At 43.0% G+C, this 17,896-nt stretch overlaps 1 protein-coding gene across 3 annotated transcripts in view; it reads left to right on the forward strand.

Moving 5' to 3' along the window:
- The first annotated feature begins 422 nt into the window (after window positions 1-422).
- Window positions 423-17,896, forward strand: part of trim2a (tripartite motif containing 2a) — a 32,120-nt gene continuing 14,646 nt past the window's right edge. The window contains exon 1 of one of the 3 annotated variants that reach the window (XM_026171510.1): window positions 423-527. The gene's annotated coding sequence lies outside the window, so the exon portion shown is untranslated. Of the gene's footprint in view, window positions 528-7,969; window positions 8,138-14,314; window positions 14,475-17,896 lie in introns of those variants that run through there. The other 2 variants (XM_026171509.1, XM_026171507.1) reach the window with 2 other exon arrangements.

Raw genomic sequence — 17,896 nt, forward strand, 5'->3', positions numbered from 1 at the left:
TACAACCCTAAAACCCCAGTCAGTCAATGTCTTCATGCAACTTTTGGCACCGACAATAATGATTTTTTATTTGTGTGTGTGTGTGTGTGTGCGTGTGTGTGTGTGTTTAAATTATGTAGAAACAAATTAACAACATGCAGAAGCCTACTTTTCTTTTAAATGTATTGTGGTAGAAATATTAGGCCCGATTCCCAAGTGATAAAACAAGAAATACTACAAATAGTGATCCACAGAAATACCAAACACTGAAGCAGAAATAGAAATAACTCTTTGACAATCGGTTATTTTTACACGTGAATGCAAAATTGATGAGTTCAGACTGCCTCCGGCTGCTGTTGCCCTTTATTGTCGGCGGATCCCTTTAATAAGTGAAGTGGAAGTGAGTTGAAGTGGCTCTCGGTTCAGCTGTAGAGTGAGCGCAGAGCAGCACACGGGACGGGACAGAGGGAGCTTAAACGGGACAATCCCAGCAGATGACGATAACTGCTTGAAACATCCTCAGTTTTCGCGGATAAGTCTGCCTTTAGGTAAGTGGTAAACATCAGCTGTGTGTGTGCTTTAGGATTTGGCTTAACGCAGTCAAAGCTTTAGAGGATTCACATCTCTGTGTTAAAATGAATCCAATCATATAAAGTGCAGATGTCCAGTTGCTGGTTTAGTAAGAGCGCAGGTCTGCAGCGGGACAACAGCGCGCCTACGTCCGCATCTTCAATCTGCGAAAACTTGAATGAACCACTGATGCGCTCGTGGTGAGCGCTGGGGAGGAAGGATCGCATGAGTTGCGAGGCACTGTGGGATTTTGTTTGGCGTTTTCAGCGCGTGTGTTGTCTGCACGTGTAGTTCTCTGTGAGTATTTTCAGTTTAAACTTCAGGCTTGATCTTAAAGTTGAGTTGTCACAGCGCAGAGTCTGGCGTGAGTCGCCGCACTGCACCTGATTCTCTGCTGCTTGTGACAAGCTGCTGTTATTTCTGCAGTGAAACGTGTCTGACCGTCGGATTCATTCAGAAGCCATCTGATTTTAGCAGGAGTCATTAAAAACACTGAGATGAGAGCATTTCTGCAGATTCGGTTGAGTTAGTGATTTATTTAAATAAAAACAGTAACAGTAATTTTTCAGGGAATAAATGAAATAATTAAATCTTGAATTGACATTTTGACACCATGTACACCTAGTTGAACAGTTTATACACTGTGTGTTGATTTTAGAAATTAAACATACTAATAAGTGACCCTTGGACTTGTGCTCTCCCTCTGCAGTCAGTTTACAGATATAAGAAACTTGAATTGAATACCAAATGAATCCTTTGATCAAATGTGACCAGAGAAGTCTGTTACATTGCTGGGGTTTTACATTCATTTTGGGAGTTTCTACGACATTGCCATCATTATTCACAGTGGATTGTCTCAATGGCTCATCAGCAAGCCACATTCATGTCATTGTCATGGATTAATGTGTGATTACATAAGCCTGTCCACTCCTCTCTCTTATCCTGGCTCTGTGCGAGAGAGTCTTTGATGTCCAAGCAGTAGTTTTCCTATGGCGGGCTGTTCTTTCTGTTGTGACATCAGAGATGCTTCAATGCAGTAAATGGTTGTGGGAACAAAAAGTAGAAAGTGGTGTGGTAAGGGCTGCACAGTTCTGCCACCGCTGCAGTGGAGCATCATCCTCGTGCTAATCGGGAAACGTGAGTGTTTTGGAAAGAAGGAATTCATCTTCAAGCTTCTTTTTCCCATCATGTGACTAAGTGGCACCGGACGCCACACGTGCCCATCCATCACATCCCACCTGATCGTGAGCTGTTCCGAGCCTACCTCATCGTTTTGATTGAAGCTGACATTAGTCTCATCTGTCCAGAAAAGGTAAACTGGGAAATGAATCGTGTCATCTGGGCTTTGTGTTCTTAAGTCTGATGAATAGTTTGTTGAAACCTCTGTGATTATTGTTGTGAATTCTTCTCTTTATGGGATTATTATGTGTCTAACCATATAGAGGTTTCTTCATTTTAATGGATGTGTGGTCATCCACCATTCTTGTCTTCCATAGATGTCCAGGAGTCTTTGTTTCCAAGCTCATCTCTGTCTATTTTTTCTTTTGTTGTTTTCCCCCCAAGATTTGATTTAAATGTTTTCACTGCTAGTGTTTCTGCTCTTAGCCTGATTGGTTTGTTATTTTGATTTTGATTTTTTACAGCCTAAACCAGGGTTGGGGGAACTCCAGGCCTCAAGGGCCAGTGTCCTGCAGGTTTTAGATGTGTACTTGATCCAACACAGTTGATTTATATGGGCAATTACATCCTCAACATGTCTCAATGTTCTCCAGAGGCCTGCTAATGAACTAATTGTTTGATTCAGATGGTGATATCTAAAACCTGCAGGACACTGGTCCTTGAGGCCTGGAGTTCTCCACCCCTGGCCTAGACCTTCTGACCACATGTTTCTGTTTTGCACCTTCAAAATGCAAAAGCCACCCTAGGAGTCTCACTACTTCTCAATTCCTCTTAATGACGAAGTAGTGATGAAGGAACCCACATATGTCCATGAAATAACTTTTGGGGGTAAAGGCAGCACGTCCAAGCAACAATCTTAAAAAGATAAAACAGGGAATAACACAAATCCGAAACACCTCTAACTCTGCATCGAGTTACCGTAATCCTCAAAAAATTCCCACTCTGTGCACAGAATCCTGACTCCGATCAGTGCAACACTTACTGTTTCTGTATGAAACGACAGTTTAAAATGTTGTTTTTGCTTTTATTGGATAGTGAAGTAAAGAGTGGAAAGGAAAGCAGAGAGTGCAGCAAAGGGCCGCAGGTCAGAGTCAAACCCTGGCCAACGTATCGCTCCCTGCTCACCCTGGGAGCTAAACTGGAGTCCTTAAAAGAAAGTCCTTCAGATTACATTTACATTGAATAGTTTGTCTACACAGTGAACAGTCTTTAGTGAAATGTAGAATGCATTTTGTCAATAAATGTGTTTAATCACTCGTGATACTTAAAGAATAGTTGAGGTACGTTGTCTTGATACGCAGTGTGTAGTGTCAGCAGTTGCAAAACACTTATTTTCCCTCAAATCCATCCCTCATTCTCATCCACGTCAAAGAAATTACTTACTGTTTTTAAATATACAAAGTTTGAATATGAGAATACATGTGAGAGAAAAAAAACTATGAATAAGCAATAAAGTAGCACAAACCTAATAGCAAGTTACATAACAAAACATCTGTTTAGTAGGGGTGCAACGATACACAAAATTCACGGTTCGGTTCGATACTTTGGTGTCACGGTTCGATATTTTTTCGATACAAAAAAAATGTTCATGCATTTTTAATTTGTCATTTATTAAATTTTCACGGCACATTCACACCACATTTCTGTGCGTTCATCATTTGTTTGAAGCCAGCTCACCTCCTGCAACTACTTTTCCGACAATACGTGCTTCTTTTGTGGTTCGGACTCCTGACATTTCTTTGGAGGTGGAGGAACATCACAGTAATTGCTTAAAGGAGCTTCTTCGACATCTTTAAGAGTTCTAAACAAATGTCTGTCCTCCTCCTGAAAATCTTATGTACGCAAACACGCGTTGCAACTTCTTATCTTGTGCGCGTTTTTTATTTTGACAGCGAATGCGCACCTGCGGACCACTTATGTGCAGCCCTGGTTATTTAGCTCGTCATATTGCAGCCACAGAAATTCTTTTGTCCATGAAACCATAAAGCTGCACTTTCTTTTTGCCTTATAGTCTGATTTGTCATAACTTCTCCGTTTTGTGGTAAGCTTTTCTTTGGCTGTCACTTCTTCACCCTGACCTGTCTTATTTGGCTCAGCAGAACTAAAATATATATCCTGCTGCTTTTACACACGCACTCACATAAGCTCAGCGATTCTCTGCGCGATCAACCTCTCACATGTTTAAGCTTGCTGCAGGAGATTTCACTTGTCATGTTTGCATAGTAAGCTAACGATTGATAAGACGATGTCAGAGGAATTGGTGCACAAATTATCATCAGTCACCAATCAGTGCTGTCGCTCTCTATACACAGTTCGCGCGATTGCAAAGTGAAAGCAAAAAACAAGCGCAAATTCAAACGCGATTTCAATATGTCACATATTGACAGTGGCTCACTGATGCCAATGACATAATTACCCAGCTACATTTCCGAAAGAATGCAAAAGCATTGACATATATTTTTCCTTCCTACGATAGGCCGACGGGCAGGGCAGAGATAGATTTTGGTAGCCCAACTGGAAAAATCTCTAGCCCCGGGACGTCGGGCTAGCGATTTTGCGAGCCCTGTATCTGATTGAGGAATCACTCATCTTTGGAAAAGAGAGTTTATTACAGAGAAATGGATACTGCAGCATATTAAACATATCAGGTCCCCATAAGGAGAATCATGTGCTCACGGCTGTCTAAATGACTCGGGTAAAGTTTGTAGCATGCGTGCTTGTTGTTTTTGTCTGCTTCCACTTGTCTTTGCACTAGGATGATGTCGGAGTAAATGTGCAGTCATATTCGTTGTGTTCCCACTAGTGCTGTCAGCGTAAATCTAGTTGAAATGACGTTAACGCCACAACACGGCAAATCTCCATTAACGAGCTACCGCGGATCGCCCTGTGCATGGGGCTAGACGGCCAACACGTTAACGAGCTAACTGCGCTAACACACTAGTTCACACCAATGTAATTGAGCATTGCATGGCACATCCAACATACTGTTTTACTTTAGTCCATGACTCGCTTACCTTCAGGGTCATACGTCACATGAAAACCAAAATAGTTCCAAACGCTACATCTGAATGAGGTTCAATTTGCCTGTTGCAAGGAGAGCTTAACTTCTGTCTTGCTAGCTTGCCCTGCCCTCAGTGAATCTGCGTTCGACTACTCCGCCTAGGCTGCACTGTCGAGCGCAGATCCATTGAGCGCTCAACACAGACAGCATCGTCAGAAGGAAAGTTGATAAAATAAATTAAAAATTTTGTATTGTTCATACATATGCGTACCGAACCGAAAGCACTGTATCGAACGGTTCAATATCGATACGAGTATCGTTGCACCCCTACTGTTTAGCCATAAATATATAGAAAATTTTAAGATCATTTGCAACATAGACGCTCATTAAGGCAAATGTAGCTTTGTTACAGTATCAGTCCGCAAATAACCCCGATATCGACTGACATATTTTTCCATTACATGTCGGCTGGTGGTGTTAGTATTGATGTTTTTCTCGTACAGTGACTAAAACCCCGAAGGCTTGCTGTTCTGCACTGTTGCACTGTGACATTGTCACCCCTCAGGATCAATGGACCCAGCGCTTTGAGCTCTGCCAGAGCTCAGAGTCTGTGTGGTTAAAGCTAAGTGATTAAGCTAGAACAACAACCAGCTTAGTCACTCTTTACTCTGTAGTAGCTCTGAGTGCATCTGAATCATTTCTGTGACTGCAAATCAACAGGAGAACGAAGGACTTCTGAGTGACATCGTTTTTGAAAGAGCAAACAAACACATTGTAGATTATGTGCATGAAGTGTGTTGGTGAGCCTACTATTAGTGCTGATGTTGCATGGTGTGTCCACCAGGGGGCACTCTGCAATTTTCCGCGCACAACAACTAACAGCTAATCCGAGCAGATTCAAGCGGAGTGGGAATAAGTAAATAAATAATTACACGTACCAAATGATTGGAGAATCTGTTTATGTGTTATAAACAGGTTCTCCAGATTCCATACATATGGAATTTTTAAATCACCAAATATCGGTATCTGTATCAGTCATAAAAATCCTTCTGATCTATTTCTGATCTAGCATGCAAGAGGTGACATTATCTTTTGGTCATCTCCAAATAATGAGGAGCTCTGATGTAATGCTACAAGTTAAAGGCAACACACATTGTAGTTATATGTGCTGTGAAAACCTTTCACTTACTATCTTTGAACATATTTGCACAGAGAGCCATTTGTACTATTATGAGCATTAAGGCTGCAAACATATATATTTTTTGTGTCAAGGGTATTGTCAGTCACAATACAGGGTACAGTACAATAGTGATGACATCATACGTCTTTCTTATCAAGTAATGCAGTTTCCCACCCTGTCATGTGACCTATGGAGGTCACCTGATGCAAGATGTGAGTGGAGGTTGAAAGGAAGGGAGGAGACTGCAATGTAAGAGGAACCTGAACCAGCCTAATAACCAAAATAAACACGTGAGCTTAGAGATGGTCTGCTTAAACTAATTAGCAGTTTTACGGTTATTTACCTTTCTGGAGAGCAATGAAGACAAAACATTAATCAATCAAAATGGGTTATTCATAGCAAGTAATAATCATCTTAAATTGTTCTTTCACTTTTCTTTATTGTTCAGGTTGAGTAAACAGTATTTAGTCAGTATTTAGGAGAAAATACTGAAGCATGTCTCAAGGAACTCGTTTGTTAGATTTAGCATACAATGCAACGAGCCATTACAGATTAAAAGATCAGTAGTTACATCGCATTTCTTCTTCTTCTTTCACATATTCAGCTGGTGGTTTCCTGTTACTCTGTGTGACACAGTGAAATAAATCTGAAAGAGGATTGAATCACAGTGCTCCTGTTACTGTATAACGTCATTTTCTATGCTTAAGTAATCATTAATCCATTTAAGTGGGAGTCGGGGGGAAGCAGATGCATTTGGATAATTACCACAAACATTTGTTTTTGCCTGCCAATAAGATTAAAGCTTTCAAGAAATAGGAACCACTCTGGGGGGAGCTACATGTCTGTGTTATGTGAGAGTGTCTTCCTGTCTGTAGGAAAGTGTGGGTGTGGGTGTATACAGCCCGATAACGCATCATGAGTGATTTTTTTGTTATGGTGGAACAGCTAATGTGTCTCTGCCAAGGTATAAACGTGAAAGATGTGCAAACAATAAGAGGAAGGCTGCCCTCTTGGCTGCAAGCGTCAGAACAGGATGCTCATTTTATTATCGTGTTTTTGGAAACGCGAAAGAAAAACAATCAGTAAGATCACATTAAAACACAGTTGAGCCGTTTATACTAAAAAATAAGCCTGCATATTAAGATTCATGGTGCTGAATGGAAAACTGAAAAGGAATTTTAGAGCCTCATATGTACAGCTGTGGTTGTAAGTTTACATCCGTGAGCATGAATTTCATGGTCATTTTGGAGGTTTTAGGTTCTTTTTCGCTGGAGGAATGACTGCACACATAACGTCTGCTTCATGTTGAACTTATCTTCCAACTTTGCCTCATCTGGAGGCAAACAGATACCAACGCACTGCTGATTAATAACTGCATTTCTGCTCTTTGAACCGTAGTGTTCAGCATATGATTGCACTGTGGTCATCACTTAGAGGACTGTTACAGTTATTATGGCTTTCTGGGACCATCTTGTTTCAATTACTATGACTTTGGTTGGCTGTTGCTCTTTAACGTTTGGATCAGTGAGTTTTGGATCTGCCTGCAGTTTGTTTTAACTCTTAGTTTATCTAGTTAAACTACTCTGTGCAGACATTTTTGCTTTGATAGTTTTTCTAGTGCAACTTGTAGCACCTTTACCTCAAATCAGGATGAAACTCCTCGTAAAAAGGTGGGAGTGGTGTCCTGTGCCTTCGCACTAACATCTTAATGTAAAAATTACTAGCTTTAATTACTTTTGTGTCATTTAGGGAGTTTTCTTATAATCATTTGCACCTGGGACAGCATTTGGACTCTGCAAATAATGAAATCCTTTGGCCACTGCTGGCACATTTGATTGTGTCTGTTTCTGTCAGCAGCCCCGTCCTCTGTCACTCCTTATCTGTCTCTGCTCCATGCTAGTTGAGCTTCTGCCCTCACTGGGGGTTAAAGAGCAGCACAGGCTTTAAGCCCAGCCTTCTTCAGCCTCCCTAGCTCCTGTGATTGGTCTGTTGTCTTCCTCTACACCACTGTACTGTCCTCCCCCTCCGTCTCCGCTCACCCGTTGGCCTCCTGTCAGTCTGTTTGGATTATTGTAGCAGCTCAGGCCTCTCACATGCCTTCTTGTCACTGCCTCCTGGACATAATACAGCATATCATACATGTGGAGAATTAGGTGACGAAGAGCAGCGTTTGTTTTCCGCCTCAGTGAAGAGAGAGAACAGAAGAGGAGAGCAGCCATGGAGTTGAAGTAAGTGGGATGTTCTGAATGTGGGTAGGAGGGCTGGAAAGAGCGGGTAACAAGAGGAAGGAAAGATTTATGATTAATTAAAGGCAGAAGCTATAACAGTGCTGTGTTCGAACAGTCCAGCGCACAGCACTGAAAAGTTGTTTGGCATCTGTAACAGGAAAGAGATGATTAAAAAGATGCTGCTGTAACTTCAGGCTGTCACACTGGAAATCTGCTGATACAAGAAATACAGGTTCCTGCTGCACGTCTTGTGGTCTCAGGTGTTCACGTGGAGAAATACCTGTTATTTACTTCGGGCAGACGTGCTGTAATGGCACATCTGTTCATTTCCTGCTGCTTCCTGTTTACAATGCTCACTGGCTGATGCTGATTTGACTTTAGAAGCTGCAGGTGCGACATGTTTACGTTGTACTCTGTGCCGAGGAGGAAGTTAAGGTTATTCATGAAACTCCAAGTTTTTCTCAGAGGTCTCAGATGTGTAACTAACAGCCAAGGAAACAAAGGACCTACCACATGTTTTTATACTTTACACAGTATCAGTGAATGTGAAAGATGTATTCTCACAAAAAAATCATATCTTGCAAATTTACAAACTCATTTTACTGAAAGTACAAAGTGTGATCAGTACAAACTCTGAGGATTAAAGATCAACCAAACCAAAAACCAGCTTTCTCTTTTGTCTTGTCACTCATTCACTGAGGGAGAGTGTTTTGTCTGCACATTGAGTCAAGCGTCACTGAGCTCTCCCTGACAGATGTGCACCATGGACAGTTTGTAGCGGCCATGCCCTTCCACATCTGTAAGCCTTATTTGAGGTCAGCCGTTAGCACGCACACTCTGACACACAGAGCATTGTCTTATCTCGTGCCCCCAGAGTGCGTGGTTGGCAGATATACAGCAGAGTGACGCAGTGACACGGAGTTTCCTTCTTTATTCAGAGCTCTGTTTTCTTAAAATAATCCAAGTTGGATCAGCCAAAAAACAAACTTAAACTTAATTCTCAAAAGAATTAATCCACAATTCTCCAAATGACACTTTGCCCACGCTGAAAAATGTCTTTAATCTGCCCAAACGGAAGGTTTAGAAACTTTAACCGTCTGTGTTTTCAAATTTGTGGTGGCGTTGGTGGATGTGGAACTGGATAAGAGGACATTCACCCTGAAGACGTGCGTTTGCCTCTGTAATCTCTCATCATCCTGCCCCCAGTGGATGCTTTGGATTATGGGTGAAAACATGAGAGAGTTTTCATAATTCGTGGTGGGGCTTATGCCACCCTTTTCAGCATTAAAAGCACGGAAAGCCCCAAATTCCTCTGAAACGGAGCAAACGGAGCCTCCGGGCTTTGCATGCAAACATGGCTTAAAATACAATAAGTGGAAGAGAGGGAACAAAGTTGAGCACATAAACAGTAAAGGTATAATAATCAAACGTGGAGTCCGTACTTTATAGGCAGCACAGTCAGCTTAGGCTTTGTCCATGTTGTCTGCTCCTGAACGTGATCATAGTGATTTCAGGCATAATGAAGACAGTTGCCAGGCAGCTAAGTGGGAGGCCATTTGTCACTTTACTATAAGTAGTCATTACGGTCATGCAGGCCATGATAAATGGGATGATGTCATTCTGCAGTCAGTCCAAACTGCCAGGTCTTTTTTTTTTTGTGCTTGTTCGACTTTAATGAGCCAGCATTTAAATGTCTCTTTGAAATTTAAAGTCATCCCACATGTCCCCAGAATGGATGGATGGCAGACAGACAAGCAAGGACAGCCTTTTCTGTACTTACACATCTCTGTCATGCTTGTGCAGTAAATGTGAAGCCTTAGCATGGTGCATTTTTGCTCATAAACTCAGTGTCTTTTGCATTAATGGCAAAATATCATCAGTGTACGTCAGAAAAAACAGAACATAAAATCACTTTATACTTGCTGGGAGGCAAGTAGCTTCGCTCATAAAAACATGAAGGCTTGAAGTGATGGGAAATGTTATTTTCTTATTTACCTCCACAACTCATTGAATCTGATGGTATTTTTTACATAAAGTATAGCTGTTGAGGTCACATCTGAGCCATCAGGGTCACCTGAGTTGACGAGTAACACCATTTCATATCTGTCTGGGAATCCCCACTGCTAACTGGATGTGAAGAAGCATCCTGGAGTCTCGACCGAGTAGATAAAAAAAGTACCTGGGACCAGATAATACCACTTAACGGAAAATTGTAAAAACTGCGTCGAGCGATCTGTAATGAAAAGGGCTATAGATCGTTTGCTTCAAATAACTCGAGCAAGACCAGTGACCTTTATTTTGGTACTTTTCTATAATAGGGTCTGAATGGCTGGAAGTCTTCACACACATAAGCTGTTTTCACACATGAACTTCAGACAGAGTCAGGAGAATCATTGTCCAAAGAAACCTTTTCTCATATGCGGCACACAGCATGCTTCAGTGCTGTTTCAAATCACATCAACACAGAGACTTTGTACTAGTTAGTGTTGCTGGGTAATGACTAGAAAAGTTCACAGCTGCAGGACATGCGTGGAAAAAGTTACAGAAACATTCATGCTTTTCCACAAAATGAATCCTGATGACCTTTCAATTCAATTCACTTCGATTTAATTTACATTAAATCACAACAACATTCATCTCAAGCTGCTTTATACTGAAGGTAAAGATCCTGCAATAATACTGAGAAAACCCCAACAATTTGGCAACCCCCTGTGAGGCAAGCACATTAGGCAAGCACTTTGGTGACAGTGGGAAGGAAAAACTCCCTTTTAACAGGAAGAAACCTTCGGCAGAATCAGGCTCAGGGAGGCCATGTGCTTCGACCGGCTGAGGTGAGGACAGGAAGACGGGGCAAAGACATGCTGTGGAAGAGAGACAGAGATTAATAATAACTAATAATTAAATGTAGAAAACACACAGAGAGTGAAGAAGAAACACTCAGTGCAAATCACATTTAACATTTCCAGAATTCAGTGAAATCCCTGCACAACTCTATATATTACCATATAGCATAAAAGCTTGGAAAGCGATAGCAGGCCCACCTCTGAACCACATCAGACAGAGCTGGACTCGCTTCCTTTTTTTTTTCCTGACTTGTACGTAATGCAGAGAAATGTGCTTGATATGCTGACTGTGTCATGGCTTATCTTGCACCTAACATCACACTGAGTATTAACCAAGTTTGAATTCACACAACCTCTTTCAAAATGTGTCTTCTTTTTACGAGTGTTGAACTCCAAATTTACTTCAATTTACTGATCTTGGATAAAGGAGAAGTAAAGTAGCTCTGTGGACTCTTTTTTTCCCCCCAGTCGATTTCATAACCAGCTGACACAACAGTGAACCCACCTGTGACCGGACTCTTGGACCTGACAAACTTTTCCATCATAAAAATGACATTAATAGTTCAGTAATGGGCAGGTGAAGTGCGTCAAACCAAAAACACTGTGGTCATACTTACTGAAAATCGAGAAACCATCTTTCTTGTCTTCACACTTGTTGTTTGCAATTTGAAAGCGATCAGTCAGCCTGTGCAGTGTCGTCACTGTGCAGCGTTTTGTGTGTTTAGAAACCGAGAGAAGCGGTGGAAACAGCTCGAGTCGGTGCTCTGGAAAGAACTGCGGGTTAGACGGCAGGGTAACACAGAAAGCAGCTTATAAAGTAAAATGCAGTAAACAGTGTGTGTTTCTACTTCGTCATGGTGAGTGAGTGGAAATGGTTGAAAACTACAACTTTATTTTCTCTATTAATCTCTCCTGTAGAAGTTTGAAATGTTTTTGAGTTTGAGTTGCTTTGCTGCTATTTGTTTGTGAGGGATAATGGTGTTGGCGTGAACGTTACAGCAGCTTAAACAGGTTATCTGACATATTTACTCCTGTGTGTTGGCTCCAAGTCGGGCCTGATGTAACCTGATGTTGCCTTCCTTAAATCTTAGCAATGTAATGCTGCAGTTTTTCAGTTTGCACAGTGTGTTTAAAGGCATCATTGCAGAGATTTACATGGATTATTAAAAATAGTAAACCATGTGACCTGTTAAACTGCATGTGTCTTAAAAGAGCATCAAAAATACATCATCAGTTTGAGCATTTAAGAGACAGGTTTGATTTCAGCCTGTGCCTTTAAGGAAGCAAAAGCAAACTATTTAAGGCATGTTCTCTGGCTGTGATTTGCTTTATTCAAATTGAAGGCAGCCTCTATAACCACTCAGTGAATAGATTTTAAACACTACTAGGATCGTGGAGAACTCTTTTTATTATTATATGCCTGGATTTCTTTAAATGACATGTGTGGTAATATTGTAAAATTTTCTTTAATAGAAATTATGCCAAATTCAGCAAAAAAATTTGCCATATAACATACTGTCCATTCGGCCGAAGACTGATTTAGTAAATGTATCTTTGTAGCCAGTAGAAAATAAAGTGTTGAGATTAAAAATCTCCTTTACAACAGTGTCCTGGCCAAGAAGGGCAGCAAATCCATACAGCAGCTAAGTACAGTCAACGAGTAAAACACTAAACACAGAAACAACCAAACTTTATAAACTTCAGTATCGATAAAGAATGAATACTAGTAATGAATCTAATGCCAGAAATAAAGGAACCGGTTTGGGTCCGAGTGCCACTGAGCTGCAAGTCAGAACAGAACATATAAGATCACACGGCCTTATCCTTCATAGTGCTGAATCTAAGATGAAGCTTTAGAGACTGATTGTTGTCACTGGTGTGCACCCACACAGCATTTCATTCTTTTTCCCGCATTATGTTTTCTTGTTCTGCGTCCTCTGATTGACTGAGCTCACTGAGTTTGGCAGAGGCTGAGATGAGATCACTGGAACAGCTGTGGAGCTGCCAGGCATGCTTAACTCTGTGAAAAAACTCCATCGACACAACTGTGTTTGACGTGGAACTGAAATAAGAAAATTTAAGAACTGAAGGGGGGGGGGGGTGCTGCAAGTATCATGTAACATCATACTTGCAGCCAGTTTTTTTTCATGTGTATTCAACACAGTATCCCTCGGAATTGTTAGTGCCAAGGAAGCAAAATGACTGCTATCGGTCCAGGTACTCCAGCTTCCTCCCACAGTCTAGAGACAAGACTGATGGATGAATTAATTGGTGATTCTAAATGTGCTCTGTGTGTTGGACCTGTGATGGACTGGAGGTAGAGCAGGCCATCCACTAATTGGAAAGCTGGTGGTTTCTCTCTGTCTCACTCTCTAACCACTGAACAGTTTTCAGAGAGTACGATGACGGACCTGCTGGAGTCACCCACCATTAGGCCTTTAAATCTCTCCTCTTACTAACCAAATACTCAAATCGCCTCCGGTTTTCTTGGTGGAAAACCCCCCAGATGATGTCCACAGAGTGGTCGGTGTTTGAGGTTGTCTGAAGGTTAAAGCTTTGTGTCATTGTTTAAGTCATCCATTCTTGCGTATGCAGAAAGCAGTGACCAAAGAGCTGCGACAGAGCTGCAGTGCAGTGAGAAAAAACAGGCAGAAAATGCGTTTCACCTCAGCGTTTTATCACCTTTCTCTATTTCTGTCTCTTAAACTGGAGAGGCAGTGTGTCCTTTGTGTCCACATTTGAAGCACACGTCTCACCGTACTTCCTTTCTCTCTGCAATGTTTACTCTCTGTCATCTCTCCTCCCTCTCTTCATATACAGTGTGTGACTTTTCCTTGTGCTCATTTTCAGTCTCTGCATGTACAGTGAGTCAGCAGCCTGCACGCACGCACACTCGCACGCAGAAAGATCCCTGTGGCTTCATCTCTATTGGCTGTGACGGAGACCCTTAAGTGCTGTCCCTTTTTTCCCATTTGTTAGGTAACCAGGCGTCAGCCAGTGCTCGCTCACATGCTCCGGATGCTGCGCTTTCTTGCTCACCGCGCTGCAGTGAAGCAGCATTTACTTCAGACAGAGAGGAAGGAGGGAGATGAATGGATGAGACAGAGCGAGCAGGGAATGCAAGTGATGGGAGGAGAGAAAGTAACGCAGGGAGTGAGGGCGGGCGGGCGGGGGGACATGATGTAGAAAATTGAAATACAATCCGGCTGAACTGCTCCTCCTTAACTTTGCTCACGTGTGTGCACGCCCATAAACACTGGCTGGTTCTCTCTCTCTCCCACACACACACACACACACACACACACACACACACACACACACACACTGGCGTCTCGTGTTTGGCTCTCTGTTGCAACCTGGAGGGAAGCATCATTTCCTGTCAGAGCCGGTATGAGTTGAAGGACGATTCAGAAGATGAAGGCTGTCTGTGTTTCATTCATTTGAAGTGCACTTGTGTGGATGACGCCTGTTGATCGTTCCGTGAATGCAGCACTGTAAGTTTTTAATAATCCTCTTATTATTATAGGAAATTCTTTGGAATAGCTGCTGTTGCCCTGGAATCACTTTTGTTGTGCATGAGTGTTTCTCACAGTCTTTCTATGACAGAAGATGCTTTGATTTGGTTTAAATTCCTTCTTTGACGCCCCCCTTTTTGTCATGTGCGCCCTCTTCTGTGCGTGGGATGACGGCTCAATCCAGCAGGAATTATTCCGCTTAGCTGGTGCGGATCTGATTATGTAAGAGTGAAGCGCTGTGGGACTGCTGCGACCTTGTGCACCGTCAGCGCAGCGCTGCTTCTGTTTTCCTGCTGTGGCTTTCTGCAGGATTTACATATTTTTTTATTTTTGTATAAGCAGTCCCATATTTGATGCTGTGAGCATCTGCTTAATCTGCTCCGTGGAGCTGGTGAGTCATTAAGAGAGATCTGAGCTCTTGTGTTCGTGCACGTCTGTGCTGGAATACTGCCAGATGCTTTTATTTTCTGTCTTTTCATTTATGTTCTAAACATATGTATTACTGTAGGTCATCCTCTTAGTGATAGATTAGCTTGGTGATGAGTCTCAGTTGATAACTTGCTGCTTTTATATCAGTTGCAGTAACACTGAGCTTGCTTCCATTCACCTAGCATACTGAGAAGTTTGCCTGAGAGCTTCTTTAAAACATTACAGGCTCCCACGTCTGCTTCCAGAGAGGAATATGAGAGAAGATGTGTATCTAAAGGAGAGAGATTAAGTGGAAACGAGATGAGGAGAAAGAGCGTGCACTGTAGAAAGGAGTGCAGTCCCTCGGGGTTTCCTCCCAGCAGCAGAGGTGGCCTGTTTCTGTGGCCAACTTGAATGTGATGAGACAATAAAAGCACTGACACACTTTCCGTGTCTAAGTTAGCTGCCGGATAATGTAACAGGAATATCGCAGGGACGAAACGATGCCAGGAGAAGCTGTCTGGGATAAAGCAGAGGGCTGAGTTGGAAATAGTTTTGCTCGGCTGTCTTGGTAGTTTGACTAATGTGTGCTGAACGCAGAGTGCCTTGCTTTCACTTCACATCATCAAATATTTAGTGCTTAAAGTGCCTTTTCATGACAAACACATCTGCGGCTCAGGTGCTGCTCTGCTACTGCAGCGGTTACCAACATAAGGGTTGAGACCCACCACAGGGGTCACAGGATAAATATGTGTTATACTATAGAGAGCATTTATTTTCTTGACCGTGCACTGATTTCTATAGTAGTGAATAAAGTGGCAGGTTCTGTCACTGAATTGTTTCTTCTGTTACTGTGGTGTATTATGAATGGAAATGAGGGAAGACTTTATGAAAAGGAAAAGCTGTAAAACTCCCAAAATTACATTAAAAAGTCCAAAATCTATCCCTTCCTTCACATTTTCCAAAGCTGTCCAGTAGACCAGATTGGAAACTCTGCCGGGTTGTTTTTGGTTCCTGGGCCCTATGTTTGACACCCCTGAATATATACATATATATATATATATATATATATATATATATATATAATATAATAGAAGAAGAGAGAGACGTTCATCTTCTGTCCTGTTTGAGTGGCTGTTTGCCAGTTGCTTAGCTGTTCCCAGGACTGCGCTCTTCTGGACAGAGATTTCCGATGTTGTTCCCGGGATCTGCTGGAGCCACTCGCCTAGCTTGGGAGTCACTGCACCTAGTGCTCCGATTACCACGGGGACCACCGTTACCTTCACCCTCCACATCCTCTCGAGCTCTTCTCTGAGCCCTTGGTATTTCTCCAGCTTCTCGTGTTCCTTCTTCCTGATATTGCTGTCATTCGGAACCGCTACATCGATCACTACGGCCGTCTTCTTCTGTTTGTCTACCACCACTATGTCCGGTTGGTTAGCCACCACCATTTTGTCCGTCTGTATCTGGAAGCCCGACAGGATCTTAGCTCGGTCATTCTCCACCACCCTTGGGGGCATCTCCCATTTTGACCTCGGGACTTCCAGGTTATACTCGGCACAGATGTTCCTGTACACTATGCCGGCCACTTGGTTATGGCGTTCCATGTATGCCTTGCCTGCTAGCATCTTGCACCCTGCTGTTATGTGCTGGATTGTCTCTGGGGCATCTTTACACAGCCTGCACCTGGGGTCTTGCCTGGTGTGATAGACCCCAGCCTCTATGGATCTTGTGCTCAGAGCTTGTTCTTGTGCTGCCATGATTAGTGCCTCTGTGCTGTCTTTCAGTCCAGCTTTGTCCAGCCACTGGTAGGATTTCTGGATATCAGCCACCTCCTCTATCTGCCGGTGGTACATACCGTGCAGGGGCCTGTCCTTCCATGATGGTTCCTCGTCTCCCTCCTCTTTCTTGGGTTTCTGCTGCCTGAGGTATTCACTGAGCACTCGGTCAGTTGGGGCCATCTTCCCAATGTATTCTTGGATGTTCCTTGTCTCATCCTGGACTGTGGTGCTGACACTCACCAGTCCCCGGCCCCCTTCCTTCCGCTTATCGTACAGCCTCAGGGTGCTGGACTTGGGGTGAAACCCTCCATGCATGGTAAGGAGCTTTCTTGTCTTTATGTCAGTGGTTTCTATCTCCTCCTTTGGCCAGCCTATTACCCCAGCAGGGTACCTGATCACGGGCAGGGCGTACGTGTTGATGGCCCGGATCTTGTTCTTACCATTCAGCTGACTCCTCAGGACTTGCCTGACCCTCTGCAGGTACTTGGTGGTTGCAGCTTTTCTAGCGGCCTCTTCATGGTTCCCATTTGCCTGCGGGATCCCCAGGTACTTGTAACTGTCCTCTATGTCTGCAATGTTGCCTTCTGGTAGTTCAATCCCCTCAGTTCTGACTACCTTCCCTCTCTTTGTTACCATCCGACTACACTTCTCCAGTCCGAACGACTTTCCAATGTCATTGCTGTATAGCCTGGTAGTGTGGATCAGTGAATCAATGTCTCGTTCACTCTTGGCATACAGCTTGATGTCATCCATGTACAGGAGGTGGCTGACAACTGCTCCGTTCCGTAGTCGGTATCCGTAGCCAGTCTTGTTAATGATCTCACTGAGGGGGTTCAGGCCTATGCAGAACAGCAGTGGGGACAGAGCATCTCCTTGGTAGATCCCGCACTTGATGATGACTTGTGCTATGGGCTTGGAGTTGGCCTCTAGTGTTGTACGCCACATCCCCATTGAGTTCCTGATGAAGGCTCTTAGGGTCCCATTGATCTTGTACAATTCTAGGCATTCCAGTATCCAGCTGTGGGGCATTGAGTCATAGGCCTTCTTGTAATCAATCCAGGCAGTGCACAGGTTGGTCAGTCTGGTCTTGCAGTCTCGGCTGATTGTTCTGTCTACCAGTAGCTGGTGTTTTGCGCCTCTGGTATTCTTGCCAATTCCTTTCTGTGTCCTGCTCATGTATTGACCCATGTGCCTGTTCATCTTAGCCGATAT

This window comes from Astatotilapia calliptera, chromosome 6 (genome assembly GCF_900246225.1).
Source record: "Astatotilapia calliptera chromosome 6, fAstCal1.2, whole genome shotgun sequence".
NCBI classification, from domain to species: Eukaryota; Metazoa; Chordata; class Actinopteri; order Cichliformes; family Cichlidae; genus Astatotilapia; species Astatotilapia calliptera.